The sequence below is a fragment of the Chamaea fasciata genome, unplaced genomic scaffold, assembly GCF_029207755.1.
Source record: "Chamaea fasciata isolate MVZ Bird 193981 ecotype frontalis unplaced genomic scaffold, bChaFas1.0.hap1 SCAF_6, whole genome shotgun sequence".
Classification (NCBI taxonomy): domain Eukaryota; kingdom Metazoa; phylum Chordata; class Aves; order Passeriformes; family Sylviidae; genus Chamaea; species Chamaea fasciata.
This window is the reverse complement of record NW_027094091.1, coordinates 57,088,829-57,099,703: the sequence shown is the minus strand read 5'-3', so window position 1 is coordinate 57,099,703 and position 10,875 is coordinate 57,088,829. Positions and strand designations below refer to the sequence as shown.

At 50.7% G+C, this 10,875-nt stretch overlaps 1 long non-coding RNA gene across 1 annotated transcript; it reads right to left on the bottom strand.

Moving 5' to 3' along the window:
* Window positions 1-878: 878 nt before the first annotated feature.
* On the bottom strand, window positions 879-4,043 carry LOC136290694 (uncharacterized). Its single transcript, XR_010721317.1, has 5 exons — window positions 3,949-4,043; window positions 3,602-3,702; window positions 1,884-2,577; window positions 1,614-1,686; window positions 879-967 (listed from the first exon to the last, which is right to left on the bottom strand). It is a non-coding gene; the product is annotated as an uncharacterized lncRNA (long non-coding RNA).
* Window positions 4,044-10,875: the final 6,832 nt, after the last annotated feature.

Genomic DNA, 10,875 nt, shown 5'->3' with positions numbered 1-10,875 from the left:
AAACTCTCTAGAAATTTTGAAAGCGGTACTCCTATATTTACACAGTCCTTTATCTTTTTGAATTAATTACTTGGAAAAAGGCAAGTAATGGGTTGGGAAGAGTTTGAAAAGATTTTCTGCAAGTTAGATGGAGTCACAAGGTGAGATGCTCATCCCTGCACTCCAAACGCATTTATCAACTCCCAATGGAAGCCACTGGAGAGTGGAGTTCAAACTAGCCACACTGGAGAGCAGCGTTGGCTGCCAGAATCACTGTCGGGGCTTGTTAACCCCGAGGGTTTCTGCAGCCCGGGCTTTGGAAAGGCTCGGGGTGACACATACAGGCAGACACCCCACATGCTTGCACCTCAGAGATAAGAGTTCTCGTTTTTCCCCTTCAGGAGGAACATCCACGTGAGCCTTGCCTTTGTTCGTGGCAGTATCCAAAAGATTGTTGGGAAATGTGGCTGTGTGAGTCGGCACAGGCGGGCAACTGGAGCAACTACAAACCCGTGGCAAAGAGTAACTTTATTTCACTGCCTGGCTAAGCTGTTCCTGTATCATAAAGTGATGTGGAAAAGGGAGGTAATTCTTTCTTGTAATCACAAGTGTTTTGGGATACCATCCTTCTCCCCACAGTTTCATTTTAATGGCAGTTACCACCACCGCCACCCCCCATCTTTTCTTTTGCAAGGTAGAAAAGCATCACCCTCAAAAACCACAACGTTTTGCAAAGGTAACCAAAAGAACTCACAACTGTATTTACAACAAACAAACAAACAAACAAAATGCAGGATCTCTGCATTGAACAAGAAAGTAAAAACAAACAACCAAACAAACAAAAGAACAGAGAACTTGGAACTATTTACATCCGGAACACCCAGTTAAGGCACTGGGGTTCCAGTCTGGGACACAGGAAATTCTGTCTCAGAATTTCCGGTCAGGCCGGCTCCTGGTCATCTTCCTTGGCGTTCCTCAGCAGAAAACTCTGGAACAGAAGGAGGGAGAGAGAAAACATTTGGTTGGATTCATCCAACAGGCACACCTGGCAGAGGACAATCAATGACTGGAGTGACTTTACTCCAAGAGGACCTGCAAAGCCTTTTCAGCTTCAGCAGCTGCCTCTTTAGGGGGAGGATTTTTACAGCCTTCCAGCCCTTCTGCCAGGCACATGGTGCTTATTTGCTTTTGCAAGTTTGCCAGCAGATCATGGCAGTGCATCCCTTTGCCCAGTGGGGCCCACAAAACTTTGTGTTTGTGGGAAATGACACTGCCAAGGTCCCGTGGGATGGCAGGTTACAGCTTTTGAGTATTCCCCACTGGTGGCACCACAGGACGACACAGCATTTGTCATGACTAAAATGTACAATAAAAAAAGCAGCAGCAACTCTAGGAATTTCTGCTGGCCAGTACTGGTCAAAGGCCCACTGGGGAGTCAAAATTCAAGTGCTGCTCAGCTGCAGCCAAGCTACTTAGCAGGTGCCGCCCTGACAGGGCAGCTCTCTCCCATCTCTCCCTCTCTCTTTGCTCCCTAAAGAAGTGCTCATGAGGAAGCAGAAACTGGGATGGGTGCAGGGCCAGCCCTCTTTGGTGTCTTCAGAAACTACAGGCAGGGCTGTAAAACGAGCACTTACTCTTCCAGCTTCGGGTCTTCTTGTCTTGTCTTCATTTCGCAGAGGAGTCACTGGAACGGATCCTTCTCATCCCCTGCAGATGCCCGGAAAACCACAGAGAGAAAGCTGGTCAGAGAGAGACGCCTACAGAATTCCAAAGCCCGGCTTTCCTAAATGCCCAGAAAAACATGTTCGTTTCTCCCAGGCATAGTCTATGCTCCAGGCTCTCCCCCTGTCGCCTTCTTCCCCAGCAAGCCCTCCAATAATGGAAATGGAACCTTGGCTTCTCACCTGGCAGCTCACAGTGTTTTGTACCTAGAAACCCTTCCCAAGCACAGAGGAATTCAGCAGCAGGTTTCCTTGCTCCGTGAGGGCTGGGAGTGCAGTGAGGGCTAGAAGCAGGAAAATGATCAAGAAAAAGAAAGCAATTAGAAGTCAGCTAATACAGTGTGCACAGTCTGGCCTAACTCACAGCCCTTCCTGCCCCTCAACATCCTAGACCCCACAGCCTGAGCCAACAGTAAACAACCAAATTTATATGAACAGCCAATGAAATCCAATTTTGTAACCCAGAAATGCAAAGCTGCAAGGGCCAACAATTTTGTCAGCGTCCTGTAAAACCTTAGGCCCAGGTTGCAGCCCCCGCCCCCCCCCCCCCCAGGTTTCCTGTTTTTTATTTTTAAACAAACTACTCTTTATTTTTACAAACACAATCCCTTCTACACCCGTCTGCTATTTACAGTTGCCTACAAACAGAAATGGTCACTTATCTGAGAGGATGTTTCTGAAGACAATCACACAGCTCCCCTGGGTTCTGAGGATCCTGGGTCCTGGCAGGGTGATCCATGGCAGGCAGCTCCGGGTCGTCACTCTCGGCTCTGGCTCTCCTTTGGCTCTCAAGGTCAGCTGGGTGCACCTTGTGCAGCAGTCACGGCCGGCAGCTCCACATTTTTCCTCCCAGCTTGGAATGAAGCTTCTCATGGCTCTGGACAAGAGAAGCAAATTCAGGACTTTGATGCGCACCTAATGTAGGCTTTTCTTAAACACTTGGCTATGTCCTGCAACAAATCTTGCCAGTGTCTCAACAAGACAACACTTCCAGAGCTGAGAGGCTTCAGTGAGAGAGACTTTTAACGGGCCGAGACTGTCCCATTCCGTAACAGAGTGGCCTAGCACATTTCTGAGCATCTGAGATCAGGATGAGCGGGGAACTCTGGCAGCAAATAGCAGCACCAAACAGCGCTCAACCACTGTTGTTTCGCCGCTGCTCATTTCCACCCGTTTTAGTCAGCTTCTCCAAGGTTCCGAGAACACACCGAGCAGAGAATCCCAGCTCATGGAGTGCAGCACCAGCAGAGCAGGAAATGAAGTTAAACCCAGTGAGAAGGCTCAGGTGGGAGGCTGCACTTCTCACCTGACTCTGCTGTGCATGGCACAGTCCTCTCCCCTCCTTCAGCCCCCACTTTTCCTGTGCTTCGGTCCCTACTCACTGCACACGTGCTCTGCACCTGCTCTGCCTTGGCACAGCTGATGCTGCACAGAGGACGATTTGACACAGAGCACAGCACCATCCCCGACCTGATCCAGAGCCCTCTCTGCCCCAAAACACCTCCTACCCTTCCCACTGTGAAAGCCAGCACAGGACTAAGACAGCTGCTCATTTTCCCTGAGGGAAAGGGAGGGAGGAACTCCACAATCAAAGCTCTTCCATTCCTACTGCAATTGGAACATCCCTCCTCCCCCAGGCAAACATCAGCCCCAACACCTCTGTGCTCTCAGAGGATGTCAGCAGGGAAAGGCTGCCACCCTCACCCAGCTACACCTACAGAGCTGCTTTTGAACTGCTTGCTTCCAGCATGTCAAGGCCAGTCTGCAGCAGTGAAGGTGCAGGAGGCACACCATGTTAGAAGCAAACTCTCCAGTGTCAGGACAGGAGATACAGTTCTTTGTCTTGCCCTTCTGAAGACAGATTTACTCATCTTTCTGACATCTCAGCACTGCATACTCACTTCAGTTTACTGGAGCCTTTGTTTCCTGAAAGCTGCAATTATTTTCTTGGCATTTTTTTTCATTCCTTTTTCTTCCTGGGAGTATCCCCCTTGTCTTCCCTCTAACAGGAAGAAAGAAAACAGGGAAAAAAAAATCACTCAGGTCTTGAAAATTCACCTAGAATGCAGACCGGTACAGCTCAGATTGAGAGATTCTGGTTGAAAAGAGAAAATATCACACACTGAAATTACTTTACGAGGAGAAGGATCGTGGCTCTAGTGCCAACGTATGAAGGGGAAACTTCACATGGGTTTTTCTAACACCCCCTTGATCATTGGCCAAACCCATCTCCCCCTGCCCCTCTCACCTTCTTCTTTCCAGGGGACTCCTCAGGACTCCTCACGGCTTTCCTCTTCAAGTCTGCCTTCCTTGCAGGCAAGAACCACTTCTTCTCCCCTGGAGGCAAGGGCACCTTCTCCTTGTGCAGATCTCCAGGCCTGTGGCCACTGGGGATGAGAGTGTCCCGTTGCTGAGCGTGTCCCAGGAGCTTGGGCTCCACAAAGCCTTTGGCGTTGGCCTGGTGGGAGCCCTTGTCCTTTCTCGTCCCAGAGGGCTCGTGAGGTGCCAGCTTCAGGCCTTTACTCTCTGTGGCTTTTGGCTTCCCTGCTTTGACTTTCAGCTGGTCCTTGCAAAACTGGGCTGTGACCTGCAAAGGACCAGGCTCGCTCTCCACCTTCCTCACTCTCTTGGGTTCGTTGTGCTCCAGGGGCTCCCCGGGCCTTTTGATTCCCACAGTGTTCCTGGGCACGGCCTCTTTGGGGAGCACAAGAGGCTTCAGCCAGCTGTGTTTGGTGGGAAGATGAGCTTCCCATGGATCCTTGGCCACTTGGCCATAGCTCTTCCGGGAGTGACTGGCCATTTGGCCACAGTTCTTGTCAGGCTCCTTGTGCTTTCTCTTCTCAGACACCTCCTGCACTCCCAGCTTCAGGTCTGCTTTGAAAGCAGATATTGGTTTCTCTGCTTCCTGGACTTTCTGCTTGTCCTTGCAAAACTGGTCTGTGACCATCAAAGAACCAGGCTCACTCTCCATCGGGACACTTTTGTATCTCTTGTGCACCAGAGTCTCAGTGAGCCTTTTAATATCCGCAGCTGTTTTGAGCAAGGCCTCCTTGGTGTGCACAGCTGGCTTCAGAGAGCTGTGTGCAGTCGTAACTTGAGATTCATGAGGAGCCTTGCCCGCCTGGCCAGAGACCTTCCAAAATTCCTTGGCCACCTGCACAGAGCTCTTTGGCAATGGATTCGTCACCTGGCCAGAGCTCTTCTCACAGTGCTTGGCTGCTTGCGCAGAGCCCTTCTGAGAACCCTTGTCTTTTTGGCCAAAGTTCTTGTGAAGATCCTTGGTCACTTGTCCAGAGCCCTTCTTAGGATCCTTGGCCACTTGGCAAAAGAATTTCTGAGATTTCTTGGCCACTTGGCCACAGCTCTCGTGAGGACGCTCCCTTGCCTTGGAGGGCCTCTGGCAGGAATTGCTGTTGGAGCCCTGCTTCTGCTTCTCACCCTCCTCACGTCCATTCCCACAGACGATTCCCCTGGGACCCTCTCTTGGCACTGCTCCTCGCTTTGTCTGGGTCACCAGGTTGTCAAGGCGCCGCTTTTTAGAAGTTGATGGCTCAGGCTGCCAAGCAAAAGAGAAAAGAAGGATTCAAGACTGATGTCTTTGTGGGCTTTTTTGTCCTAGCACAGCTCCCCAGAGCCCAGGGACTCTTGCCCAGAGGTTGTAAAGTCGGGCCTTTGGCCTGGGAAGAGCTGACTCTAAACAAACAGGCCACGTGCACTAACTTGCTCCTCCAGCACCATGGACGGGGATGTGCTGAATAAAACTCCATAAACCAGACAGTGGCAAAGAGCTAAGCCTTCAATGGCACGTCAGGGCCATGAGCATTTTGGAATAGATATTTCTAAAGCATTCTCAGAGCTGCCAAAGAGCTGAGATGAACTTGTCTGTCAGAACAGAAAGTTCTCTCGTCATTTATCGGAAGCCCTGGCAAAAATGGGCTGCCTTACCTTTTTGACCAGTGGCGGTTTGGATGTCTCTGCTCTTGGAGGGGAGTGAAGAGGTGACAGGAGAGGTGGCAGGGAGCTGCTCATTTCCTGCAAAGAGAGGGAGAGAAGCAGCTCTCTAAATGTGTTTTGTCCCCAACCATCTCCTTAGTGTATGCAAAACATGAGCAAACATGGAGATCTTCTATTTAGGAGCACTTACCCTCAATATTTTTTTAATTGATGGCACATCAGTGGGCTTCTGTGCCTGAAACAAGAATGAGGGAAACAGAAGGAGTTTGTTGGGGATTTTTACTGATCGGCAGGTACTCTGCAAGCCTTTGCTGACCAACAGCTCTATAAATGCCATGCAAATGTATTAAAAGTAAAACAGGAGTAAGTACTAAAAAAGCCCATCTGAACAGGAGTTAATCATGGAGACCAGGCCTGGAGAGAGCTGAAGCCACCACTGTCAACTCCTTCTCCTCTGAGATGTCTGTCTTCCCATTGGAAACTGGCAGTCAGGGAAAACTGTTACCAATTCTAAACTACTGCTACTACTCCTACTACATCTACTCCTTATTACTCTGATTTTGATCATCATCATCATCATCATCATTGTCCTTATTATCAGTATTTTTGTATAAATGTGTTCCTGCAGTCTGCTCAGTTGATAGAAACGCACTTTCCCTAAGTTGCTGTTGAAGCAGCTGAGCCTTGCCTGTAAAGGCACAGGCTGCCTCTGCATGTAAGAATTCCGCACAAAGCCTCATTAGTTAGAAAAAAATTAGTTAGAATTAAGAGTTTCCAATTCTTCTAAGCCAGTTCCCGAGAGACAGGAATATTTGTCATTCACGCAAATAAAATCAGACTCCTCGTTGTACTGAAGTGAAAAAACCCAGGACACCTGGGTATAATGCAACGCCACACATTGTGCAGTGTGTGCTTGGTTTCTAACTAACAACGCTCTTTATGGTCAGGGAACTCGGGCTGGCCCCCAAGCAGGCTCCTTCTGCCAAGACTGAACTTGTGCTCAGCAGAAAGATCTCTTGTCAGTGTTCAGAAGCCCTGGCAAAAATGGGCTGGGTTACCTTTGCCTGCAATGGCAGTTTGGAAGTCTTTCTTCTAGGAGGTGACCGAAGAGGTGACAGGAGAGGTGGCAGTGGGCTGCTCATTTCCTGCAAAGAGAGGAGCAGAAGCAGCTCTCAGGAGTTTTGCTGACGGACACAGAGGGAGTTTCACCCTTCCCAGAGTCTGACAGAAATCCTCAGGGATTTCTAGAGCCTTCCCCGTGGAGATCTGCTATGGAAAAGCACCCACCTTCAATATTCCTTTAACAGAGTGCACATTAACATGCAGGATGCGCTGAAACAAGAAAGAAGGAAGCAGTGTGAGTTTCTTTGGCCATTTCACTCACCGATAGCAAACAAGCATGCACTCAGCCGGCATTTGCTTACCAACATCTCTAAAAGTGTCATGCAAGCCCATTAATAATGAAATGCTAATCAAAAGGCCCATCTGAAGGGGAGTTAATAAGGGAGGCCAGGTAGAAAACCAGCTGAAATCCCCACAGTCACTTCCTCCTCCTCTGCTGATAAAAATGTCTGTGTTCCCTTTGGACCTGGCAGTCAGGAAACACTGTTTCCATTCTTAAACTACTACTACTACTGCTCCTGCTACTACTACTACTACTACTACTACTGCTACTTATCATTATTGTTATTTTTATAATCTTAGTATGTTTGTGCAGTCTTCTCCCTTTATGGAATTGTGCTTTGAAGCAGCTGAGCTTTGTCTTCAATGCACCTGGGATGCAAGTGCCTTTGAGCTCTGGGCAGGCTGAGCCATGAGCCAGGCAGGGCGCGTGTGCTGCTCCCTTGGCCTCGAGGCACTGCCAGCAACAGAGGGGCCCAACCGTTGCACTCACCCTGACAGCCTCAGCATGGATTTTGGCCTGTGGAGCTTTGCCTTCTGACCTCTCATTTGAGGGACCTCCAACTCTGCCCACATCATTTTGCCCCGGTTTGAGCGTGAGGTCTCGTGCTTCTGCTGAGGATCCTCTCCTTATGTCCTCACATGCGTTTGTCTGTCTGGATGCCGGCCTGTGACTGCTGCTCTCTGACTGGGATGTGGGCTTTTCTGGAATCCATGCGGGATTCAGAGGGGACTCGTGGCTCAGGAGCACCTTGGAGTCCACATCGCCCAGCAAGTTCTTAATGCGCCTTGACAGCCAATCTTCTTTCTGGGTCTGCAGCAGAAGAACAGAGAGGGGGAAATGGCAGAAACAGCCCAAGCAAGAGATCCAGCCCAGCAAGAGACACTGCTCAGGATCTTCCTGGAATCTCCATGCAGCCCCACAAGGGAAGCTTGGCACGCTCAGCGGAGCAGATGGGAAGCTGCTGTGTTTGCAGGGGTCGGGCTCAAGTCTGCCACAGCCCATGCGGAGACACAGCTCTCCTGGCCCACCCCAAGCCTCCCTCGTCCTCTCCTTCCAGCCTGCACCCCACTCCCATCACCTTGTAGGGTCTGGCAAAGAGGGGAGTCTTCTCCGAGAGCGGGTATTTCTCTTCTGGAGCCACCTGCCTCCTCCGCCTCTCTTGCTCCAGAATGCGGAGCAAGGCTCTGTTGTTGTTGCAGCTGTCAGACAGACACGGAGAAAGGAGAGTTAACTCCTGAAGCCCTGTTGATACTCCCTGCACACACTGGGGCTTTCACACAAGGCCACGTGTCCAGGAGCAAAGCAGTGGTGAAATCCACAGGATGCTGACACTGGACACATCAGTTCTGTCCAGCGTGTGCTGTGCCCCAGGGCAATGACACACAGGGGACAGCAGCCAGCCTTCTCAGGGATTGCTAGCCCTGACTAAAAGAGAATCCTCTGTCTTGAGGCTTTTGCCACTTTCAAACACTGAACCGTGTCATGTGGCTGCATTGAAAGCAGCCCCATAAATGGAATGAAAAATGAGACCTCGGACATTCAGAGAACACCAGGGCAAATCCCCCTGTTCCTCCTCAGACACACAGGCATGTACTCAATGCCACCAGCTCCCCACTAAAACCCCAATAAAGCTGTCATGGAATACCAGATCTCTTGAAACTGTCCCTGCTCTGTGGAAGACTACTGCAAAAGGAGGGAAACTCTGGCTCTGATATTTGTGGACACTGGGGAAGGAAAAGCGTGCGGGCACATTGCATGGATCTCCACATTCATCCCAGCACCCGGGAAGCCGAGACTGCATCAAATTAATTCCTACCTATTGCCGCTGCTCTGGTCGTGTGTCGGTTCCATGACGAAGCCTCAGACTGAGTCAGCTTCTCTGGAAGAGAACAAACAGATATTCACCATCTGCACGAGGTCATGCCCAAAGCAGGGGTCAAGATCTGCAGGGCCTTGCTACACTCAGAGCCCGGAGTGCCCGACTGGGAGTCACGGCAGTGTTCCTAAACAGAAACCACCCAAACATGGGGATTACACGGAGCTGAGAATGGGAGAAGCAAGAGATCCATTTTCCCCTTTTGCCAGCACTGCTGCTGCAGTTCAGGTCAGCCCTTAACTCCACATCTGGCCAGGAGCATGACAAACCAGGCCACTGCTACACGCTCCAGGAGATCCGGTTCAATTTTAAGGACAAAAGTGCCCTAGGAGCCCTGCCTTTAGACAACCAAATGGGCCTCACATCAATGGCAGCATTTGCGGAAAGAGGAAGACAAGATAAGGAGGGCCAAAAAAGGCCCTAAAAAGACGACTCCAGTTGAAAAGGTAACAAGATTCTCTCGGCAGAGGAAAACAACCTCAAACAGGTGGAAACAGGACTGAAAACCTTTACGTTTCAATTGCTGACATTCATCCGCAGCATGTCACACTCTGGAGGGAGCAGAATGATTTCTCCCTGGGGAGCAGAACGATTTCTCCCTGGGGAGCAGAATGATTTCTCCCTGGGGAGGAGGCTACAGGAGCATTGGCTGAAGTCTTGTGAAGCACCCCACTTAGGACAACTGGCATGAGACAGGAGCACGGACACCTGGGGGAAGAGCTGAGGCAGCTGAGCTCTAGGCCATGGCTTTTAACACCAGGGAAGGCACCAGCAGGGAACCATTCTGCAAGCCACAGAGAGACAGGGGCCACTGGGGATGGGAATCCTGTCAGACCCCACCTCCCCCTGCAGCTGGGAGGCCCAAGAACAGACACTCACACTAGGCTCAGAGGACACACCTGGAAGCAAACAAACACTGCGGCTTTGTTCCCTCCTCACAATCATGAAAACCAGAATGTTGGCGGGGAAATTAAGTGCCTTAGAAGAACAAGGTGCCCACTTGGATTTAAACACAAACAAAGCTGGGAGAAGGAAGAAGTGCACACAGGGAGAAGTCGTTCCAACAACCTTCCAGCTTCTCTGGAATGGACTTGGCACTGGCATAACTTGGACACAGAGAGGTGCACGCACACGTGCGAGAAAAGAGCGTGGCAGGGAAGCCTGCTCTGTCACCGGCTTCTCCTTAACACGGCCACAAAGCACACAAGTGGCCAGCAGGAAAATTTGCACTTCAAGAAACAGCCCAAAAGTTTTGCAAATGCCCTTGACCGGGCCAGGTTTTTGCCCACACTGACGCCCCGCGGCTTGGAGGCGGCACAGGCGGCGTTAACCTGACACAATTCCCACAAGGCACAAATGCTCTTGCAACCAAGCCGTGCCTGTGAACACAGCAGTGCTCAGAACTTCGGAACCAAGCTGTGCTTTCCTCACTGCGGAGAGCAAAGCAGATACCCAAGGGTTGTAAACTACTCAAAGCCCGGCTCAGGCCCACAAAATGGCATCGCTGCCTTTTCTAGGATGAGAGTGCACCGCCCTCATCAATATTCACAAGCAGCCCTTAGATGCCCTCCCAGCACTTCCCACACTCCGTGGTCTTGCCCAGATCCACAAGCACGCGCCCTTCCCCAGTCGTTTGTACAGCCCTGGCAGCCAGAGCTGCCAGGCAGTAACCACAGGAGGAGAGGGGAGGATTGAGGGGACAACAGAAAGGGGTTCAAAACCAGACTGGAACAACAAAAGCACGCGTCAAAAGAACTGCAGACCCCAACAGAGCTTCTCCCCCCCCTTCTTAATAACTCCTCCTCGTTTGCATGAGCCAATGGCTCCACCTTATTCAGAAGACAAGGGACCCTGATGGCAATTCCAACAGGCTTTTGACACTGCTGGATGTGGCCAGGCTCGTCTCTGCAGCCCTTAGCAGGACATATCTCATTGCTCTA